The following is a 9,090-nucleotide window of genomic DNA, read 5'->3' as shown; positions in this document are numbered from 1 at the left end:
GATCACTTCGAGATCACATAGTGACATCAAATCTTTGTTTACTCAAGGTTCCAAACTCCTGAAATTCTCCACGTAAGGCGATGGCAGGGCTCGAATCCTGGTTCGGCACAAAATTTTCATAATATCTTTTGAGGCTTTGGTATGAGCACACCCAAGAGTTGTTGGAGATTTATTTTGATTTTTACCGTCTCTTCATTCATTTTCAGTAACTATATATGACGTCGTCGACTCCCAGAGGGACACATATATTTTCGTCACATCCTTTCCTATTCAAACAGGCGACTTGTAGCTAATGTTGAGAAACGGTTCGACGTGTCGTCCTGTGTAGTCAACAACGGTATTTGTAGGGCTCAGTTCTCAGCCATTATTGTACTGAGTAATTTTTAAAATATTATCTTTATTTTGTGCTCTTTAGCTTTGATAAGTTTCAGAGATACCTTGTGTTCACCGTAAGCTGCTGCTGAAAGTATTCTTTAACAAGCGAGCGGTTCAAGTTAAAGTCCATTTTACAGCAGTGCCACGTTTAAGAGGAAAGATTACACTGGAAAACAAGGACGTAAAAACAGGAGCAGAATGTCACAAAGTCGACTGTAAGCTGCATATGGAATAATAAACTCATTATTGTTGTGTTATTCAGTCTGAAGGTCAGTTTGATGCAGCAGTCCGTTCTAGTCTACTCTGTATAAGAATCTCCAGCTCTGCGTGACCGTTGCAATAATCAATCAGATTAACCTGTTTACTGCAATCTGGCCTTGGTCGTTCCCGGGTTCGACTCCCGGCGGGGTCAGGGATTTTCTCTGCCTCTTGATGACTGGGTGTTGTGTGACGTCCTTAGGTTAGTTAGGTTTAAGTAGTTCTAAGTTCTAGGGGACTGATGACCATAGATGTTAAGTCCCATAGTGCTCAGAGCCATTTGAACCATTTTTGGCCTTGGTCTACTCTACAACGTTTGATCCCCAGATCTTGTCCTAGTGTCACAGTGACGATTCATTCATGCCCCAGAATGTGTCCTATCAACTGATCCCTACTTTTAATCAAGCTGTGACACAAATTTCTTTTTTCTCTTTCGGATCTGTACCACATAAATAGTTATTCGATCTGCCCATCTAATTTACAGTAAAATTCTGTAGGACCACTTTCAAAAGCTTGTATTTTCGTCTTTTTTTAATTGCTTGCCGCACACGTGTACAAGCGTACACTACATACCAGACAGAATACGTAAATGATAAGAAATTCAAACTACGTACGCTATTCGGTTACGTTTTCATTTACGTATTCTCTACCTTATAAAAATGTTTACTTCCTGTTGAGTTTACAGTTGATCTTTCGACATTTTCTCCTGTTCTGATCTCATTCTATTTCAACTGAACTCTTGGTGTTAACGCAAGCTGAGCTGGAAAATTGTCGTCGACCGAAACCGGTCGCTTATTGACATAAATTAAGCATACCGCCCCACAAAAGCACAGGATCTATCTTGTATGTGTTTTTAATTTTATACACTGCCGTTTGTGATAAGTGCCACACCGACAACGTATTTCCATATCAGCCCACACTTGGTGGAAGTGGCAACGGGTGTGCAAGCAGTACGTGATACGTTTTGCAGCGAGATGGGGTACACTAGGCCGAGAAGAGCCCTCTCGTGTCCGTCCGACTGGGTCGGTGTTGCACCTAGTGTAGTCGGTGCAGAGGTGTCACACAAGGCGGAAACAATACAGTGAGTGCCAGTATGCCTCGTCGACTTCAATGGGAGCCATATCGGCATGTGAGCGAGTTCGAACGGGGCAGAACGATCGGTCTCTGTGAAACAAGGTTGTCATACCATGACATTTCGACCCGCACAAGGCATGCTGCTATTAAACAGATGCGTGTGTGGAAGCAATGGTTAGAGGAAGGTCGTACGCAGCGACGAGCGGGAACTGGACCACGGAACATGACCACAGCACGGGAAGACCGTCATCTAGTCCACACGGCCATTACGGACCGTACAGCGTCATTCACAGTGTTGGCTCGTTGCTGGAGCACTGCAACAGGTGTGAACTTGTCTGCATCGACAGTTCGTCGCCGTCTGCTGCAGGTTGGACTGCTTGCACGCATGCCATTACGTCGGCTTCCATTGTGCGGAAACCACAAGCTCCTCCGACTGCAATGGGCACGTGAACACCGTCACTTGGGTGCTGAGTGGCAACATGTCTTTTCGGCTGAGTCACGCTTCAAAGTGTCCTACCGTGATGGCCACATACGTGCCCGGCGGTACCCTGGTGAGCGCAACCTGGAGGGCTGCATTGTGGAGCGGCATAGCAGGCAAACACCAGGTGTGATTATTTGGGGCGCCATTGGTTACAGCAACCGATCTCGCCTCGTACGTATTGCGGGCACTTTGAACGGCAACCGGTACCTAACGGAGGTTGTGGAGCCTGAAGTACTCCCCTGCTTCATGCACCTCCACAGGCAACATTTCAACAGGACAATGCCCGGCCACATGTTGCGAGGAATGTATAGGCCTTCTTCGAAGAGCGACTGGGACCATTGCTTCCCTGGCCTACACGTTCGCCAGAGATGTCGCCCACTAACATGTCTGGGATATGGTTGGTCGGCGTCTGGAGCGTCACGGTCCTCCAGTAACTGGTGTCACGGAATTGTGGGCTCGGATACAAACTGCGTGGAGGAAAATCCCTCGGGAACGTATTCAGAACCTTATTGACTCAATGCCACGGCGTATTGCAGCGCATGGTGCCCACACGACATACTTAATAGTAGGCCTCGAAGGACATGTACAGATTTGAAAAGAATATCATTTGGTACTTGTCATGTATCTAACCTGTGGTATTACATTAATTGAATTCATTCGTTTCCTTCTTGGTGTTGTAATTTCCACAAACGGCAGTGTATTAAGAGCTTAAATCACCCCCTGCTGTAACGTATAACAAAAGAATTACTTGTAACAGCACCTTACGGTGTTAATGATGTAAAGAGTAGTTTTTGGCGATCACGCTAGTGGTCCCAGCAAGCGTTCCCACTCTGTTAGTAAGACCTGAGTTATTGACAGTGAACTAGGCAAGGCACGTGATTGCCTGCAGAGAAGTGAGCGATTCTGCTTGTGGGGCAGCGAGCGTGTCGGCACGCTGATCAAGTATGCCAGCCTTTAATAACGGAAGCGTTTCGGTGCATTGCCGCAGAGCTGGGCGCATTAATGTGAACAATACGAGAGCACGGGACAATCGCCGGGGAGTTCCGAGTGAGCGCGCGCCACTTCCGTGAGAAAAAGCCGGCTCTGCGGCTGCCTCTGCCGCGGTCGCCACCTGCCCGCCCCCGCCGCGTCGAGTCTTCATTTCGGTTGCTATTCGCCGCTTTCTGGGTTCGCGCCATTACATGCGTGGCCGCCTTCCAGCGCACCAGCTGCACAACTAATAAGCCGCTTCAGAGCGGCAAATCTAAACCAACGCAACGCTGCACAGGTGCTCGACGTCCCACCAACGGTGAAAACATTCTGTTTCACAGTTCGTTGAACTTCTGTCCTGTCTAGTTCACCACTGAAAATAACGATACACGGTGTGAGGCAGCTAACGCAGGCCACCTGAAATATATCCAGAACAAGTAAATATATTGAGAAGAGGTTTTCGCTAAGCGATGGAGGAAGATGTGGCTGCTTTTCTGATGCACGCAAGTACTTTTTAACGCTTACAGGCGCCGAGCAATATAATATTATCTGTGGCACTGTAAGGCTTCGAGGAGGATTTTAGTGACGGAAGATGTGTGAAACTTAAGCAAATACACTGACGAAAGAGAAGTCGCAACACCAGAAAATAATTAGAGTAGAGTAATGAAATTTCCGGAATGTATTTCTCTAAGTAACATGTTCAAGTGATTGACATTGCAAGATCACAGGTTAATTTAAGCGCGAGATAACCCATTGCAAATGTGAAATGCTGGTACATTAATAATCAGTGTAATCGCGAGACTGTAACATGCAAGCATGCAAACGTGCGTGCATTGTGTTGTACAAGTGCCAGATGTCAGTTTGTGGGATGGAGCTCTGTCAGCACTTGGTCAGTCAATACAGGGACAATCGTCAATGCTGTATGTGGATGACGCTACAGTTGTCGTCCCATGGTGTCCCATACCCGCTCGACTGGAGGCAGATCTCGTGATCGAGGAGGCCAAAGGAACATGTCGACACTCTGAACAACATGTTGAGTTACAACATCGTTACGTGGGCGAGCGTTATCCTATTGGAAAACAACCCCTTTAATGCTGCTCACGAATGGCAGCACAAGAGGTTGAATCACCGGACTAACGTACAAATTTGCAGTCTGGGTGGGTGGGATAACCACGAGAATGCTTCAGCTGTCATACGAAAGCCGGTGAACTCTCTCTTGACACCATTGAAGTCACAGATGGCGGTGGTTTGGGGTCAAATGAATGCACGCTACAAGGCGTCTGGCTCGGGGATGTCCGCAACTAAACGGTTTGTAGCAGTTCGTTGTGTCACTATGGTGCTAACTGCTGCTCAAATTGCTATTGGAGATGCAGTATCATACGCTAGAGCTATACGCCGATCACTATGATCCTCCCTCTCGGTAGCTCCACTTGGCCGTCTGAAGCCCGGTCTCCTTGTGACTGTACATTCTCGTGACAACCGCTGCCAGCATTCATTTGCAGTGGCTAAAATCCAGCCTAGTCTTTCTACAGTGTCGCAGGAGGAACGTCCAGGGTCTCGTAGCCCTATTACACGACCTCGTCCAACTCAGTAAAGTGTTGATAATGGCGTTTCTGTTGCCTTAAAGGCGTTACTAACATCAACTCGCCAAGTCCTATCTGAAAGGTAAAGAAATCTCACAACGGTGTATTTAAAGTAAGCCTGATTTACATCCTAATAGTGGCGCTACTACCTCCAGTTTTATGCGACTGGCGCGAAAATGGCATAGATATCGTTCTTCAGATGTAGAAGCACGCCAACCAACCTTCGTTTATGTTGCACAACTCCGTCTTGGTGTTAACGATTTTTTTTTCGTCAGTGTGTTTAACAGCATAACTGGCCTTAAATTACTGTTCTGCCGTGACGAGACGAGGTCTCACAGATATCTGCCATACTGTATCAAATGTAAGCAATCACGTAAGGCAAAAAAAAAAAAAAAAAAATGGCTCTGAGCACTATGGGACTTAACAGCGGAGGTCATCAGTCCCCTAGAACGTAGAACTACTTAAACCTAACTAACCTAAGGACATCACACACATCCATGCCCGAGGCAGGATTCGAACCTGCGACCGTAGCGGTCGCGAGGTTCCGGACTGAAGCGCCTAGAGCCGCTCGGCCACTCCGGCCGGCCACGTAAGGCAGTTACGGTTTGTGTGTTTACCTGTGCGACTGAAACCCATCAGACCGTGCTGCGCTCTGCTATTGTAGCGATGAGACGGTTTGCTCGTAAATCGACTTATTCTTCTGCAATGTGTACGACAATCTTAAAGATGGATATCCATTTCGTTTAAAGCAAATATCGCCATTTTGTTAGAACAACTATACGGTTCTATCCGATAATATCACGATCGTGCAAAGCCCTCAAGATTTCTCTCTGGACAAATTATAAAAAAGTCTCAAGGAAATGGAAATAGGTATAACAAAATATAGCGACGAAACACACCAGGAAATGATAAAAGAAATGCAGCTAACATTTTAGAATCGGTAACACTCAGTCCACATACCACTAACAAGCAGCTTGGGTGTGGGTATGCGATCAGCGAAAGAACTGTTCTGGGAACAACCTGCATTTTCAGCATTCCAGTAAAATTTGTCTTTTCCACATTTCACTTCATCAACAGGTTCATGGAAAAGACCTTCAGAATCGGTTACAGTTCACCGAATACTGTCTACTAAAAATGTGAAGTGTTGCAAGTTTCGTTTACGGACGAAGTAACGTATATAAAGCACCATTCTTTGCTGGAAATTCGCGCTGGCTGAGAGAAGTGGATAAACTACGACGCACTCAGCACTTGTGAGGCCAATTGAGGAGCTACATAACTGAGAAGTACCGGGACGGATCACGATAACTGACAACGGCCGCCGGCCGTTGTGGCCGAGCGGTTGTAGGCGCTTCAGTACGGAACCGCGCTGCTGCTACGGTCGCAGGTTCGAATCCTGCCTCGGGCATGGATGTGTGTGATGTCCTTAGGTCAGTTAGGTTTAAGTAGTCCTAAGTCTAGGGGACTGATGACCTTAGATGTTAAGTCCCATAGCGCTCAGAGCCATTTGACAACGGCCGAGAAAGCGGTGTGCTGACCACAGGCCCCTCCATATCCGCATCCGGTGACGCCTATGGGCTGAGGATGACACGGCGGCCGTTCGGTACCGTTGGGCCCTCAAGGCATGTTTGGACTTTTTTTTATTTTTAGTGAATTGGCTGAATCACTCCAGGCAAATGCTGGGATGGTTCCTTTGAAAAGGCACAGCCGATTTCGTTCCCCGCCTTTGACACAATCCGAGCTTGTGCTCCGTTTCTAATGACCTCGATGTCTACGGGACGTTAAACACAGTCTTCCTTCCTCGCTGAGACCGGTGACCTTTTGCGATTACGCGAATTCAAATGTCTGTTGCATGCAATTTCTTTCTCAAAGTTTGCTCAAAAACCACCTCTTTTGTGGGCGCAGACACACAGGAAAAATATCCATGTCCTCATGCAGTCTGCACATTGTGAAACGTAAACACTAAAGACTCGAGAGCGCAATATTAACTACTATAGTAAAACCATCTTACGGATGTTGCAGTTCTTATTTCCGTGTTTGCTACCAAAATTTAGAGAAGAGTTCCGTATTAAACAAGATACCGATTTATAGTTTTCTTTCCTCCCTGAGACGTTCCAGCACTTTTTTTGCTGTCTTCAGTCGATCTACTTTTTTTCTTTTCCACCTGAAGCTAACAGTTATGTACGCTGATTACTTTAAACGTACTACGCAATCTAGAGCTTATCATGGATTTGGTGTTGTGGTGTTTCTTTCCTTCATTGTGTCGAGTTAACAGACTTATTTCTTTCGCTGTTGCCGTTACATATGCATTTCGTATGAGTTCTTAGACAAGCACTGTTTCTGACTCCATTACGTGTTGTCGCACAACCGCATGACAACTATAAAACTATGTTTTGCATTAGGCGGAGTTCCTCTTCAGGTATTACTATAGTATGAATGAGCGTGTCGAAAATAAGTTAACTTCCGCTATTGGAAAAAGCCACTGATAACGCACCAACGTCATCATCAAAATTTTCTTTCCGAAAATCCATGACGTTGACGTTCCGTCTCCTGCAGTTCTCTTCAGTTCCTTTGGTGCCCTGTGGGAATGCCATCAATTGAAATGCACTGTGGTATGTTTTGCAGTTCCGTTCCGTGATCCAGAGTGAATCAACCTTAATGCTGTTTACTACATACTAGCGCCCAGTCGTTAACGTCTACGAACGTGTACGTGAGTAATTAATCTATGATTCTAACATCTGATTATGGTTTTTATGCATCCATGCTAATCTTCATGTTCTGTGATGCGTAGTGAGCAGATGTGCATGTGTGGGGCTGCGGGATTTTCTTTTTTCCATTGAACTGACGACTGACTACATAAGCGGACCGATCGCTTTAGCCAGAGGCAGTATATCCTTTCTTCCATCGTTGGTTCTCTTTGAATTGGAGCACGGTTAGTGCAGACTTGTTCGAGTCAGAAGTGTGGAGTCTGTCGAGTTTGGTGTCTGAGTATAGACACAAGGTGTGTGATCAGGTTAATGATATTAAAGTGGATAGTAAGTAGAAGAGAGACCAAGCAATATCGCGAAAGATTTCGGCAGAATCCATCTTACGTTAACCATCACAAATACTTGGAAGAATTATTGGTGGCAATGGACTGACGTGTAAGAGCAGTAGAATTGTGATTTCAACATAAAAGAAAATGTGCGTCTAAGAGCTAAATATTTGATATTATATTCCGCAGTGTCGTGAAACTTAACTTGAAATGTTATTTTGGATAAAATAATACCCAAAATTATTTTGTCGAAAATGACACCGGCCGTGGGAGCCTATGAATTTAAATTGTCATTATTCAACAGTTTCGCAGTTATTAACAGTGGATTGTCGTAATAATGCCATCAATCGTGAGCGTATTGAGTAGGCCACATGGTAACCAGTAGAAGCGAATACAAACAACAGATGTGAGCTCTATAACTAATTAAACAGTTCGTTTGCCGAAAATTAATTAATCCTTAATAATTTGATAGTAGCGAGCTTAAAAGTGGTTGCACTTTGGTCCGTCTTCTCAATACTCGTAATACATTCCGCGATAGACGACGGCGACTCATGTTCATGTTTGTGACAAGCGATTGTCGACGGCAGTTGACATTTCCCTGAACTGAGATATTCACTGAGCACCTTTTGACAACGAGGCACGAGGACACTACAGTATCGGCATAACCGCAGAGTTGACGATCCCTATGCGTTAGGCAACCATGTTCTGAAAGAGATAAAATGAGTTAATATCGCACTTCGTGCCCATTGTATGCTTGACTGTCGCTTTGGAGGTGAACAGGCGATCTGAATATATTATAGTGGTTTGCAAATGCTAGCTATTTGTTCTGTTTGCTCACAGAAGTGCTCTCTCTCCATCACAACAGCTGTCACTAATTATTGCATTAAGAGAATTATCCCAGACCCTTACTTACATGGGCCAACGGCCTTGGTGCAGTGGTAACACCGGTTCCCGTCAGATCACCGAAGTTAAGCGCTGTCGCGCTGGGCTAGCACTTGGATGGGTGACACTCTGGTCTGCCGAGCGCTGTTGGCAAGCGGGGTGCTCCCAGCCCTTGTGAGGCAAACTGAGGAGCTACTTGATTGAGAAGTAGCGGCTCCGGTCTCGGAAATTGACATACGGCCGGGAGAGCGGTGTGCTGACCACATGTCCCTCCACATCCGCATCCAGTGACGCCTGTGGGCTGAGGATGACACGGCAGCCGGTCGGTACCATTGGGCCTTCATGACCTGTTCGGGAGGAAACAGTTTACTTACGTGGAACACCTTGAGTGCAAAATCGCAATAGGACAGTGATGTTTACAGCTTTCGACGCACCAT

At 46.0% G+C, this 9,090-nt stretch overlaps 1 pseudogene; it reads left to right on the top strand.

Moving 5' to 3' along the window:
* Positions 1-8,688: 8,688 nt before the first annotated feature.
* LOC126185704 (5S ribosomal RNA) lies at positions 8,689-8,806 on the top strand (annotated as a pseudogene).
* Positions 8,807-9,090: the final 284 nt, after the last annotated feature.

This window comes from Schistocerca cancellata, chromosome 4, assembly GCF_023864275.1.
Source record: "Schistocerca cancellata isolate TAMUIC-IGC-003103 chromosome 4, iqSchCanc2.1, whole genome shotgun sequence".
Classification (NCBI taxonomy): Eukaryota; Metazoa; Arthropoda; class Insecta; order Orthoptera; family Acrididae; genus Schistocerca; species Schistocerca cancellata.
The sequence above is the reverse complement of the archived record's forward strand: the minus strand, read 5'-3'. Positions and strand labels throughout refer to the sequence as shown.